The 15,324-nt window shown below is 37.9% G+C and overlaps 1 protein-coding gene across 1 annotated transcript in view; it reads right to left on the bottom strand.

Annotated features, from left to right (window-relative positions):
* The window catches only part of SGCZ (sarcoglycan zeta), a 1,125,109-nt gene that overhangs the window by 957,046 nt on the left and 152,739 nt on the right, over window positions 1-15,324 (bottom strand). The gene's annotated exons all lie outside the window — the stretch shown is intronic.

Below are 15,324 nucleotides of genomic sequence, written 5' to 3'. Positions count from 1 at the left end.
GCCTTGGGGCGCCTGGGTGGCGCAGTCGGTTAAGCGTCCGACTTCAGCCAGGTCACGATCTCGCGGTCCGTGAGTTCGAGCCCCGCGTCGGGCTCTGGGCCGATGGCTCGGAGCCTGGAGCCTGTTTCCGATTCTGTGTCTCCCTCTCTCTCTGCCCCTCCCCCGTTCATGCTCTGTCTCTCTCTGTCCCAAAAATAAATAAATGTTAAAAAAAAAATAAAATAAAATAAAATAAAAATAAAACTGCTCCTAACATCCTTTCACAAGGATCAGTATTAAGCTCTCATTTCCTTCCTATCATTTTCCCAAAGTAATTGTAACACATTTTTTATTTTGCTGAAACCATATACTTTTTTTTCTGTCAGTGTTTCATTACTATGGCCACATAAATGCTTTCAATGGTAGCCACTCGGTGTACTACGATTATATCTCCTCTTAACACTTTTGGGTTTTTCTAGTTTATATTGTGCGTTAGCTTGCTCAGGCAGCCACAACAAAATGCCACAGACGAGGAGGCTTCAGCAGAATCTATTTTCTCACAGTGAGATGCTGGAATTCTCACATCAAGGTGCCAGCAGAGTCGGGGTTTTCCTGAGGTCTCTCTGTGGCTTGCAAATGGCTGTGTCCTCACATGGCCTTTTCTCTGTGTCACCTGTCCCTGGGGTCTCTTCCTCTTCAAAAAAAGACACCGGTCTTATGGAGTCAGGGCTGCCATCCTAATTGACTCATTTCAACAAAATCACCTACTTAAAGACCTTATCTCCAAACACCATTACATTCTGAGGTAGAGCTTCAACACATGAATTGGAAGGTAACACAACTCAGCCCACCGCGTGCTGCAAAACGAACAACGTCATCACCTCACTGGCCTATCACATTTATTTCTCACTTATATTACAGAGATGCTATCAGTTGGCTTCAAGAATGTTCTGCGTACCTTTTTCAGACTGCGGTCTACGCTGAAAGGGAGGGCCTAATATGGGACCTGCCATATTCCTGAGGTTAAAAAAAGGAGGGGGGGAGCATTGAACTGAACTACATTATTTCATTTAAGCTTTCTGTTTGAGGTGGTATGTTGCCCCATATTCTACTGGTCAAAGCAAGCTAAACAGAATACACCTCCCTTTGAAAGGAAGACGAGAAGTATATATTATCTGTACAATAACAAATGCTACCGAAAATTTTACTTTTTTTTCTTAATTATCCATGTACCTATTGCTAATTTTGCTAACATTTCAGGAGATTTGTCAAATACCTAACTGGTCAAATTTATCCATCGAGTCTATCTGGTTTTCCCCTGGAGATCGTCCTTCTAGATATTTCCATCTGCCTACTTCATTCTAAACTGTTGACCAAGGCTGTGACACAGCAGTGATTATAGGAGTCCTCGGCGATGTATCTGATTTGGGATTATGTTTCCAGAGTTCTGTGTCTTCTCTTAAAGGAATCTTGTTCACCGTGAGGATTACAAGATGTGTTACATTTTTGTTTTCACTATTGCAACTCCAAAATAGTCCAGCCATTCTAATTGTATCCACACACAAGATGCCTATGCTCACTGTACAGATAACAGAAAACTGTGTTTGAAAGTGGAAAAGGGAAATTACAGATAATTTAAAACAGGTGTTTTTGGAAGAAATGTATTAGTTCAAAACTTTTTTTTTTTAACTAATGGCTTATTTAAAATTAAAATGTCTCTGAGCTGCATTTTTAAATGTTTTCTAATTCCTAAAACATTGGTTTCTTGCTGATTCTGGAAGTATTATCAGCCAAATCAAAACACCTGAACTTATTATGTCATATTTCCTATTTAAAGCATGATGGTAAAGTGTTTTTGCACACACGCACAAATCTATAATTATAGTTCTTTAATACGGAATTCTTGATTAAAAATTACAAAATAAAAATAAATATTTGCATACCCTTCCTTAAGTGACTATAATTATTCTGAGCTAACAAAAATAGAAGCTGTCGGTTTCTTCTATAGTTTGCACAAGTAATCTTCACGGGCCATACCCTGCAACTTGTCGCCCATTGAGCAGATGAACCCAAGTGACCCACACTCACGCTTGCTAAAGGAGTCACTATATCTGTTAAAATGAAAGTATTTTTTAGTGAATATGTTTTCAATGCAAGACAATTACAAATTATTATATTATTCTACATTTTTGAAGCAAAACAATTATTAACATCAATTATTTTTTTTTAATTTTTATGATGTTTATTCAGTTTTGACAAAGAGACAGAGAACAAGCAGGGGAGGGGCAAGAGAGAGAGGGAGACACAGAATCTGTAGCAGGCTCCAGGCTCTGAGCTGTCAGCACAAAGCCCAACACGGGGCTTGAACCCACAAGCCATGAGATCATGACCTGAGCCAAAGTCAGACACTCAACCGACTGAGCCACCCAGGCACCCCTATTAACACCAATTATTAAGGGATAGTTTCTTTCACATCCTCCGTAAAAGGTATAGCCACACAGAGAGCTTTGCTTTAGAATGCATTAGAACTTGGAAGAAGCTTAAATTTAGAAAATAATCACCGATATTTTCAAGTTATGGATGCCAGAAATCATCCCAATTGAAAAATATATAATTAGGTCTCAAATATTTAACATGCAATTTCCTAAATTAATGACACTTTAAGAAATATGTCTATGTGTTTATGTTTGTTTATATTGATTCTTTGAACATGCAAAATCTCTAGGAAGAGCAGGTGATTAGGAAAATATTACCTGGTAAACTAGTTAGCATATTACGAATAGTTAGTAAGATTTCCCTCCCTCTCGTTGTGCCCAAGGTCTCTTATTTAATGTTCTTAGTTCTCTCTAAAGTCTTCTTACTCTTTAGTCTAGGAACTTTATCTTCTTTACCCTCAGATGAGTTGAACACAAGGGAATAGAAAAATGCGTGTAGGGGGAAGCTACGTGCCCTGTCTCTGAGAGTTCCTAAATAAGAGTTCTTACAAGGTATGCCAAGAATTTAAGACCCTCATTCTCTTTCTCTGGGCTATTCTTAGGGCTACCTTTGCAGCTGGCAACCTTGAGTGATGAGGTAATGTCCGTCATTGGCAAAGAGCTGCCTTGTGTCCTTGACTTTGGGACCCATATGATGTTAAGATTCTGGGGGTTTTTCATCTGTTTTTTGTTTTGTTTTGTTTTTTGCTTAGAAAGAGAGAGAGAGAGAAAGAGTGCAAGCCAGGGGGAGAGGAGCACAGGGAGGGAGAGGGGGAGGAAGAGAGAGCAAGAGCAAGAGCGAGAGCGAGAGCGAGAGAGAGAGAGAGAGAGAGAGAATCCCAAGCAGGCTCCACGCTCAGCACAGAGCCCGATACAGAACTTGATCCAGAACCCTGGGATCATAACATGAGCTGAAATCAAGGGTCAGACACTCAACCGACTGAGCCACCCAGATACCCCAAGATTCTAGGTTCTTATATTCTTCTGAAGAATGTTGCACTGTTTTCGCTGGTGTTATTTTAGCAGGCACTTACTACAGCTAAAGTCAAACTGAAAAATCTGTTGGCACAGTGATGGTGGGGGTTCAAATATCAGTTTGGTTTTCAGCCTTAGCTTAATTACTTAGATTCTTCACCATGCATGTGGTCCAGGGACCAGCCAGAGACTTGGATAGAGTTTATATACAGAACATGGGGTTCCTCTCCACTCTCTGGATCTTTCTTTTCTGGGATTCCTCCTACTCATTTCTAGTGGTTGTGATTGACCCAAAGACTGTTCTCTAGTTCTTCAACCCAGCAAAGGTGAAATATTTTATCCAAATGTTAACTACCTTACAAGGTGCTCAGACTAAAAGCCAATGACACGCAAATAACACTCCATTTCAATGCTATTCCCTTCCTCCACAAGTCAACTCTTGTCCAGTATCTGCCTGTTGTGTGTGTGTGGGGGGGGGGGTACTCAAATGCATTAGATAGTCATTTTCCATATTTTGTCTAGAGTTTATTATCTGTGAAAGGATAACATCAATAAGAGATAGTCTGGAGTATCTCCAATGAGAGACAATTTTTTTTTAAATGCTAATTTTTTAATGTTTATTTATTTTTGTTTTTTTTTTTCTTTTTTTGTTTTTTTTTTCAATATATGAAATTTATTGTCAAATTGGTTTCCATACAACACCCAGTGCTCATCCCAAAAGGTGCCCTCCTCAATACCCATCACCCACCCTCTCCTCCTTCCCACCCCCCATCAACCCTCAGTTTGTTCTCAGTTCTCAACAGTCTCTTATGCTTTGGCTCTCTCCCAGTCTAACCTCTTTTTTTTTTTTCTTCCCCTCCCCCATGGGTTTCTGTTAAGTTTCTCAGGATCCACATAAGAGTGAAACCATATGGTATCTGTCTTTCTCTGTATGGCTTATTTCACTTAGCATCACACTCTCCAGTTCCATCCACGTTGCTACAAAAGGCCATATTTCATTCTTTCTCACTGCCACGTAGTATTCCATTGTGTATATAAACCACAATTTCTTTATCCATTCATCCGTTGATGGACATTTAGGCTCTTTCCATAATTTGGCTATTGTTGAGAGTGCTGCTATAAACATTGGGGTACAGGTGCCCCTATGCATCAGTCCTCCTGTATCTCTTGGGTAAATTCCTAGTAGTGCTATTGCTGGGTCATAGGGTAGGTCTATTTTTAATTTTCTGAGGAAACTCCACACTGCTTTCCAGAGCGGTTGCACCAATTTGCATTCCCACCAGCAGTGCAAGAGGGTTCCTATTTCTCCACATCCTCAATGAGAGACAGATTTTTAAAAATATTACTTATTTTATACAGGAATACTGCAACTTGATGCCATTAATATTCTGGGGGGGAATTTAAAATTATTTTTACAGATACATACAGTAAAATATCACTTCATATGATTAATCGATTTAACCCATCTGAGTCAGTAAAGGTATAGAACTAGGAAATACATGCAAAGACATAGAGTTTTAACTTTTTTTTCAAGAGTACACAATAAACAGACCTAGGATAACAAAGTTATGCCATGTAGGAGTCCTCAAGGAGCATCCTGGAAGAATATAAATTGTTTAGAATGTCATTTTAAATGTACTCAGGGATGATTTGAAGGCATTTAATCTCTTCCCCATGTCTCACATACCTCTTGGTTTGTCTAGAAAATCCTTTCTTTAGAGAATAAATAAAAAATAAACTTTCTTTGGCCCAATATTAATGCAGTTCCATTGTACTCTGTATGATTTGCTACTAATTTAACAAAATTCTTTCTCTTTGGAACTTCCTACGAGAAAAACAGAGTCCAGGAAAATTACTGTAAAATGTAAACAGTCAAAATTATGATGTGGCAGCTAACAGAGGCACAGTTAATAAGCAACAGTTACTTGGTGGCTTATACTGTCCCTCACCTATAGGGATAATTTTGCATAGCAGTCAAAAAGGTAGCCTACATAATAATTTCTTACATGCAGAAAAAGTTATATGAGAAAGCTGCAATATTAAGTTTGACAAAATAATTCAGGAACTCTACTAACAAATCATTTGGCTATAATTTAAGTTTTATTACCATGAAAAAGTAGCCCAATTTATGCCTTCATGACCGTCAATGATCTTCTAGAATCTCTTTTAAAGTGCAGACCCCTTTAATGCACTTCAACTTTTGCCACAGCTGTACTGTCTTCATTATTCTGAAGTGACTTTGAATATTTCTTTTCCAAAGATTTAAATTATTTTTACACACACAGTGCTTCACAGAAGCCCAGCAAAACCAGTATGCATGACTGGTTATTACTGTCATAATTTGAAAGACATCCAGAACAAGACTTAAGTGAGGTCATGGGACATTTCTACTGGAAATTGAGTCATTAGTATTATTTAAATTTAACTTCCTGTAATTTCTCTCTAAGAAGAATATTCACCGCTTCATCTTACTTATTTCATTTCACGCCTAAGACTTATAGTTGAGGGTTGCCTTGACTCAAGGTTTGTACTTCTCTATATATTAAAAAAAAAAAAAACTTGATTCCCTGAAATTATTTTATTTTCCATTATTCTAATATTTTATTCCGGTCCTCATATAATAACTCAGGCTTTCAACAATGACTCAGATTTTCTACAATTTTGGACACCCCTTTGAGTTTCTGTCCTATGTTTTCTCTCTAACTACTTCCCAAATTTCAGTGTTCTCCAAAATTGTTCACTCTGGAAATTATTTTCTTTCCTTATTTTACTCAAGTGTAACTTCATTTGTGGCCATGGCATCACCCACTGTATACTTCTGTGCTCCAAACTCATGAATTCAAATGCTTACTGGACATAGCTATTTATATGTCTCAGAAGCCCCAAACCACAAATATCTGGAGAATCATCACTTACCCCATTAGGCCTCAATCATTCCATATCCCTAGGAATGACGTCATCATTTTCTGATACTTAACCCAAACACTAAGCCATTCTCATTTTTTCCTGCTCCTTTCCTGCACATGTATTGTCTAGTCATGCCCTATTGACTCTTTTTTGCTCATTTTCATCACTATGTCCACTTCAACTTCAGTCTCCCATTCACACCAGTCTCCTATTTTCCCTGTACTATTTCAAAGGACGTCATTGTCTCCATGTGTTTAGGCTTAATTTTCCTAAATTAATCCACAGGTCACCATTAAGGGGACTTCCAAATGCACAAATCTGATGTCAGCCCTTTAAAATCTGGGCCTGATCTTCCTCTGGTCTCCCTTCTTGCCCACCCACACCCATATATTCTCCAACCATAAAGAACTGCTTGCTCTAAGTGCTGCCTATTCTTCTGTGCCTTGTCACTTGCTCTGGCCTGTATTCCAAATTCCATGTTCCTCCACCTCTTCCTTTACACACACACACACACACACACACACACACACACACACACACTTTGGTATTCTTCCCTTATTTTCAAGACAACATTTAAACATTCCTTCCTGGTAAGACTTCTTTCTCCTGCCCAAGGAGGTCTTGTTAGGACTCTGTGCTTACTGCTGTTGTTTCTACAGCACCACTTATCACATGCTATTATAATTGCTGAGTGTCTGATGCAATTCGCTGAGCAAGCTATGCAATTCTTAGGGTCACCAAATCTATTTCCGTAAGCCCAGAACTTGACGGCATGTGCTGAGCACACGGTAGGACCTTAATTTGAAGGGCAAAAATGTATTTTTGAATGACTGGATCCTTGTTTCATACTTTTCTGTTATCCTGTTCCTATCTTAACTCAATTACTACTAGCAACTTTGTTCTTGTATTTGTACTAGCAAACTTAGAAATCGATCTTGCTTTTTTTTTCATTCTTTGGTCATGTTGGGGTTATGTTTAGGAGCTTATTTCCATTCTGTGGGGGTATTATGGCAACGGTTCTGATAGTTTAAACACAGTTTTCATATCTATAAAGGTAATATACTCCCCGAGTTTCACAGTTGGATTTTTTTTCAGATTTCTTTCACTTCATACTTTTAAGATTTTCATAATCAACTTTTATGATATTTTGTACCTTCTGACATATTGTTTCACCTCAAAATATTCTACCAACGTATTCAATTACTTCCACTTCTTCCATTTTTAAATAATCTCTGTACATTGAATACATTACTTTTTTCTTTCTTTTGGGAACGTGCATCAGTAGGCTTTTAGACCGGCTTATTTCCATTCCATAACTCAAATTCTGCCACCCAGTCTCTCACTATGAGATTTTTATTCACAGAACATTTTTGACACCTGGCCCAATACATTATCATGGAGGAATATATAGTTGGGAAGCAAGAAGATTTCTCTGTATATGAAAAATGGCCTGAACCGACAAGCAAATACAATCTTTCTCAAAAGTAATATCTTCATACAAATCATCTGTATTCATTGAGGTTTTCATATGATATGAATAATCAATAACTAGGGAGATAAAAATGCTTCTAAAACTGAAATAACCATGAATATGTGGTTACATATGTAACAGTCTGTATCTTTTAAATGAAAAAGTAGATTGTATGTCAATATCCATAGTTTTTAACCTGAAATGGTTATGTCTGAAACTGAAACGATTAGTTAAAATTCGTAACTTTGTATAATTTTCATTTATTTCTGTAAAAAAAATCTTTTTAATGTTTATTCATTTTTGAGAGACAGAGACAGAGCACGAGTGGGGGAGGAGGAGAGTGAGAAGGAGACACAGAATGCAAAGCAGGCTCCAGGCTCTGAGCTGTCAGCACAGAGCCCGATGCGGGTCTCAAACTCACTGACCCCGAGATCATGACCTGCGCCGAAGTTGGACCCGTAACCAACTGAGCCACCCAGGCGCCTCCAGTCATTTATTTCTATAGGTGATCTTACTTCATTTCAGACACCCTGCTTATATGTATACACACATACACACACACAAAGTTCTCACAGTGATTATTTTTTAAATATTCATGCTGACAATTTTATATTACAAATTTCACAGTTGATCTGAAGAATCTTGTGTCTGACAGCTAGAAGAGACCTCAAGGAATTATTCAGCCTCTTGCATTTAAATATATAATTCTTATTACCTCTACTCTGTAGATAAATCTACTATAGCCAAAGAAGTTTAGTGACCTTACAAAGGTCATCTGGTGAGTAGTGGCTATAAATGTCTGAGAACAAATTCTTTTAATCCTATTCCCTCCTGCGTTGACAATGCATATGTAAATACCTCTGATTGCAATCCACTGACTTTACTGAGACTTCTTTTGAAATACTTTATGCTTAATTTGTATCACATCTTAGTTTTCTGAACTTGGTAAAATGATTTCATATGAGTTTCTTTGATTATACTTATACTTACCACCATCAACCTCAAAATTCATTCATCTCATCCCTTCTTTCATCCATAAATATTTATTGGTCTCCTTTTCTAGGCTATGTACTGTGCAAGGTAAAGAAGAAAAATGTAAGCCATCATCACAGAACTCACAGTCTAGTGAAAGATACAAATAAGCACTGCGGTTTGAAAAGCATCACCATGCCTCCTACGCCATGCTATATAGAAGCACGTTAGAGAGACACCTAATGGAAATGCAGATGGGGAGAAGAGCATGATCCAAAATAAGACATATGAGTCACAATAGCCAATTGCCCCCCAAAAAAATCATTTTCTAGGCATAGCAAATACCATGCACAGAGGGCAGGGCATAACTTGGTGACCAAAAGCAGTTTAGAGTATCTGGGTCATAAAGTATAAAACCATTATCATAAAAGATGCAAATGACGCTATGAACAGGCATCAAATCAATGTGAACTCTGAAATCCTTGTAAGAGAAGTTAGATTTTGTCCTAAAGGCAATAAGGAGTAGAGACGTAACCTGTCATTCTAATGTCCCATTATGTGGTGACTAAACCATTTAGCATCACTGTGACATTTATCTTTGGATTCCAATCCTATCCTGGGTTCCAATCCCATATCTTTAGGGTGATGACCCTACTCAGCAGTTTCCAAATCAATATCTATCCCCACGTCTGTCCACTCTCTGGCCCTATGGTGACAATTTAGGTTTGAGTGCTAGAACACGTAATAACTACCACAATTTATTGAGTGCTCAACAGTATCAGGGACTGTGATAAGTGTTTTGCATTTTTTATCTTGATTTGCTACCATTAAAAATTACACTATAGGCCTTTTTTCCCCCAAATTACAAATGAGAATACGGATGATCAGATAAGTTAATGAATTTTCAAAAATCACATAGCTAGTAACTTGTAGTGTCAGTTCTATACCTATGGTCTTCTTGTTCCCATAGTTGTTTTACATACATAGTGTTCTTGCAAAGAATACTGAAAGTCTAATATGAAAAACTTGAAAACAATAACTTTACAAGACCCTCTTTTGCTACAATTTTCCAAGATATAGATACTCCCCTAATTTAATATATATATTTTTAAAAAATACTTCTTCGTCACTTCACACATGGTCAACTGAACTAAACCCAACAAATCACAGAGTGAATTTAAATATCTGTTGAATTCTTTAGGTCCAATTTTTCTCTATAGTATCAGGTTTACAGGCTTTGTGCTCCAAATGCTAGTGTCAGCACTTTTATTTTTCCTGCTTTATATTAATTTTTATGGAACGAGAAGAATGAAATACAATGAGATCTAATATTCAAAAAATTAACCTTCTTGGACAGAAAGGGATTACTTACTGCTGAAACGGAAGCATTGGCTGATAGGTAGTACCATTACTCAATATTCCAAAAAGTTGTTTATTCATTTGATGATCAAAGACCATACTCTGAGTATCTAAATGCAGCCGCATAGATTTCATTCCGTAATTTAGGACAGTGCAGAGTTTTAAAGAATACTGTACAAGTCTAGAATCACTTATTATTTACAAGTCTATTATGAATATCACAGAAATTCATATAAATGTTAGTATTTTCCATGTGTGTATATCTCAAGATTTTATATTGGGGTAGAATTTGCCTTCACAGTTTTTCTAAAGTTCTTTGTGGATAAGCCCACCCAGCAGTATATTAGTCCAATTTGTTTGGGAACAGTAACCTACAGGGGTTTCCCCCTCCCAGATTTCATTGTTAATTTCACTTTTTTTCTCATCCTATTAGTACAGTTCTGATCATTGCCTCCTAGATGTATTGCCTTACTTTTGCTCACTGTGGAATTCATGTATTAATTTATTTCACACCCTTGATCCTAACATCTGTCATTTTTTTTTTTGGTCATCTTGGCATATCAAAAACCTGAAGAACTTAATATCATCTGCAAAGCCAAACAATGCATTTCCCACATCCTCTTCCAGATCACTGATCACAATATTAAACAAAGCACATACATCTTGAAATCTGTCACTCTTCTTTAAAAAAATTTTTTTAATGTTTTTATTTTTGACAGAGAGAGAGACAGAGCATCAGTGTGGGAGGGGCAGAGAGAGAGGGAGGCACAGAATCCGAAGCAGGCTCCAGGCTCTGAGCCGTCAGCACAGAGCCTGATGTGGGGCTCGAACCCACAGACTATGAGATCATGACCTGAGCGGAAGTCGGACGCTCAACCAACTGAGCCACCCAGGCACCCCAAAATCTGCCACTCTTCGTATTTCTCACCTGCTTTGAAACCTATGCTCTGTTCTTTATAAGCTATACATGTGTATGCATATGTATTTCATTTTACGTGTTTGTCAGGCCTAGGCATGGATGCACACAAACACACACCTCCAGAAGAGGTGGAAGATGTGGCAGCTAAGCTTAGAAATATGTGAACTTAGAGGAGACTTTGGCACTCCCCACGAAGCAAAATCATCACTGTTAAATAAAAATTCTTCCACTGTGAACAGCGCATTATTTTTTCCTCTGCTACATGCCGTTTCCACACAAACCAAAAGAAACACACCTGAAATTTTGATGATTATATTAGCTGTTCTAACAAGCTGCAAAGTCTTCCTCTGATCACCATAATAACAATTTGAGAGGACTGCAATACGTCAATAATTGCATTCAGAAAATGATAAACACTAGATCTACTTGCATATTATCATGAGCTCAGTTTTAAAGGTCATCATCTCTGAAGGCTTTCCTATACAAGCACAACTGGAAAATCTCCCTGTATCAACATGTTTTATTTCATTATTTTGCTACCGATAATATGCCGCGGACACTTCCAGTATGTACAGTGTCACGGGTTTTTTTTTTTTTTTTTTTTTGGTAACAGACATTTATGCACAAAAAATGAAAATGAACAGGTAGTAATTGACTGGGACTTGAGTTTAAGGTAATAGACTAAACCCCTCTAACAATGAATTTCTAAGCACTCAGAGAAAAGAATGTAAGGCGTACAAATTGCATAGGGCCCATGGGCTTTCCAGAAAGACTTTGAAATCCTTTAGCTTGCATATGAAAATTTACTGCAAATGGATTTTTACAGCACAGGGATGTTACTTAAAGAGTAATTCAAGGCTCAGTGTGATATTTAGATTTAATATTTTACAAGCTTTATAGTTAACTTCTTTTAACTCCTTGGAAATGCAAACATGGCATAGTCTTCTAGCTGAACAAATGTGTTAGCCTTTTCATTCTTTATGATTTTAGAGACCAGTCCAGTAGAGTATGGCGGAAGAAGCATAGGATTTGCCGTTAAATCACCGAGGTTTTCATCCTCGATCTGCCACTCAGCCAAGGGTCCCCTGTGGTTACTACAATGCTTAAGAAAATGGAGGAATAACAATGCATCTCTCTTAGTGGAGTTAAGATAATATGTACATTGTAAGTGTGCAATAAATGTTAAGTAACTCCCATCCTAGGGAATACCTAAGAAGATTCTGACTTCCTATAAATGCTTTTTCATTTTTCAAGGAAAGGAAAAACAATTATTTTTTAAAACTCTGAGTTTTGGGGCACCTGGGCGGCTCAAGTTATGATCCCGAGGTTCATAGGTTCAAGCCCCACGTCAGGCTCTGTGCTGACAGCTCGGAGCCTGGAGCCTGCTTCAGATTCCGTGTCGTCCTTTCTGTCTGTTCCTCCCCTGGTCATTCTCTGTCTCTCTGTGTCTCTCAAAAATAAATAAACATTAATTTTTTTTTTAAATCTGAGTTTTAAAGTAATAATCATTCACTTAAGCAAAGTTCTTTCATCAATTTATAGTCTTTAGTAATAATGTTTATATTTTATAATTTTTAAGTACCTAGAGCAGCAACTTGATGAGTTGGCATAAAATGAGAGATGACCAGATTCTTCCTACTAAGTTTCGCAGGAAGAGTTTTTCCATTAATTTCTTTAACCTGAATAATTAGCATATAATTCCATGAGTTATTTTAAAGGGTAACTACGTTTCTTTGAGGAGTCCTTAAAACTGAATGAGATATGATAAAAGAAACAAAGATTGGACTTGAAAAACCTAAACTCTACTCACAAATTTTCTATTTACTATCCATATAATTTTAAGCAAGAGATTTACGATTTTATGTCTTACTGGATCAAATTACTTGCCACATCTAATTCACAGGGGTATAAGGAATAAATTAAATAACATAGATATTCTTTATAGCAGTCTGAAAAGGCTTTGAAACTTTCCTCATTTTACCTATTCATGAAATTTCTTTGAATTCAGGAAAATCGCCATTCAAAAATTCACATAACTACTAAAATGTAAAAATATTATTTGGGTCTTAACCTCAACATCAAAACAAAGACCAGCTTTGGTGGCTTTCCATGGGTGGTATATTTGGATGGGTAGTTTGTCAGCTCTAACTTACCCTTTACAGGAGAGGGGCTTAGGAGAATGGTTTGAAAAAGTGAATATGAAGAAGGAAAAGTGAATGAAATAGAGGTGAGTCCACTGAAAGCTCTCTACCTCCTCTGGGTCTCCCACAGGACACAGAGTGGTGATCTATAACGGTCAGAGGTAGACATTTCTTTTTGGGAAATTGCTCAGGACTGCTCTCACTGATCAGGGATCTGTCTCCACAGATCTCTGGTCCCATACCACAAACTCCAGCAGCCATATCAGCTTCTTTCTTCTCAGTTGTGCTCACTCATAGAAATTCTCTTCTCCATTGTACAGCAAAGATATGGCTTTAGGTGAGATACTCTCTCTACCTGCCTTGACTTTATTTTCTGGTCAGCTTGTCCATGCTGCACATACCAAATCCCTAGGTACAGGAGGACAATTCAGACACAGTCTGGAGTCTGGCCTTCCAGGAAGTGTGCCTTTACATAAGAAACTCTTCTATGTGAACCTCAAATCTCATCAGGGTAGGGCTGAACCTCAAAGAAATTGAAATTTATGGTTGAAGTTATTTATATATCTTTTTTGGAAGAGTGTCAAAAATAAAACAACAAAACCCATCAACCTCTGTCAGATTTCTTTGAAACTCCAAATTCCTCCCATTAATTTTACCTCAGTGGTTAAAGCCTTTTATTTACAGATAGCCTGTTTAAATACTTACATACTCCTTTAAACATAAGGCACATCAGCCCATCCTGACCTACTCCATAACCTATTGCCACCCGCTAATTTTGTTGCTTTTTTAGCTAAGCTGTGCAGAAATCGGATATAGAACATTAAACATGGGATGGAAGCCAGCAGTTTAGGACAGGGATGCCCCCAGGAAGGTCAAGGTTGAGTAAGGGATCACAGCTGGGAGGCATGAAGAAAATACACACCTCCAAAGGGAAGATGAAAACTTCATATTTCATACACTTAATAATTATACTCAAATAATTTAATTTTTACTGAAATAAATTTAACAAAATAATTTAATAAACACGTTCTGCCCCCCTAATTGAAAAACTCATTTCTAGAAAGCAACATATGCCTTTTAGAATGATGTTCCAGAAAGATCTTCACATCTAGGCTTGCAAAGATTGTCGACAAAGCTGTGGTATTTCTCATGCTGGGAGTGATTTTCGGAGCCTTTAAAGAGTTAAATGAATTCAATTAAGAGCTACTATAGAAAAGCAAGGTGGCTGTGAACATGTATCATCATGGCATCTTTTTGTTGTTGTTTTTCAGTCAAAGAGGTGACCACTTTCACTGTTTTAATAACCACATTAGCTTCACAACTGCAGATAACAACCTGTGAGAATATTACTTGGCTATAATTTCATTTTGTATTTTCTAGTGTTATATTGACTTTATTTTCTAACTTAGTATGAAGGAGGAAAAGAAAGAATGAATCACACCATCTGCAAATCCTGTGTAATGATTCACAATGAAATTTATACACAAGATTAATGAAAATGCCAAGCTGCAATGGTTAATTTTATATGACAACTTGGCTAGGCTATGGTGCTCAGTTGTTTGATCAAACATAGATTTAGCTGTTGCTATGAAGGTATTTTTAGATGTGATTTACATTTAAATCAGTTGCCTTTAGGTAAAGCAGACTACCCTCCATAATGTGGGCCTCATCCAATCAGTTGAAGACCTTAAGAACAAAGGAGGAGATTTCCTAAAGAAATCTGGTCTCAAGACAACAGACCACATAGAAACCCTGCCTGTGTGGCGCCTGGGTGGCTCAGTCAGTTAAGCATCTCTCTTGGGCTCAGGTCATGATCTTGGTCCTTGAGTTCCACCCCACATGGGTCTCTGTGCTGACAGCTCAGAGCCTGGAACCTACTTCAGATTCTGTGTGTGTCTCTCTCTCTGCCCCTCCCTGTTCTCTCTCTCTCTTTCTCTCTCAAAAATAAATAAATATAGGGGCGCCTGGGTGGTGCAGTCGGTTGAGAGTTGGACTTCAGCCAGGTCACGATCTCGCGGTCCGGGAGTTCGAGCCCCGCGTCAGGCTCTGGGCTGATGGCTCAGAGCCTGGAGCCTGTTTCCGATTCTGTGTCTCCCTCTCTCTCTGCCCCTCCCCCGTTCATGCTCT

The sequence above is a fragment of the Herpailurus yagouaroundi genome, unplaced genomic scaffold, assembly GCF_014898765.1.
Source record: "Herpailurus yagouaroundi ecotype Mexico unplaced genomic scaffold, PumYag 181, whole genome shotgun sequence".
Lineage (NCBI taxonomy): Eukaryota > Metazoa > Chordata > Mammalia > Carnivora > Felidae > Herpailurus > Herpailurus yagouaroundi.
The sequence above is the reverse complement of the archived record's forward strand: the minus strand, read 5'-3'. Positions and strand labels throughout refer to the sequence as shown.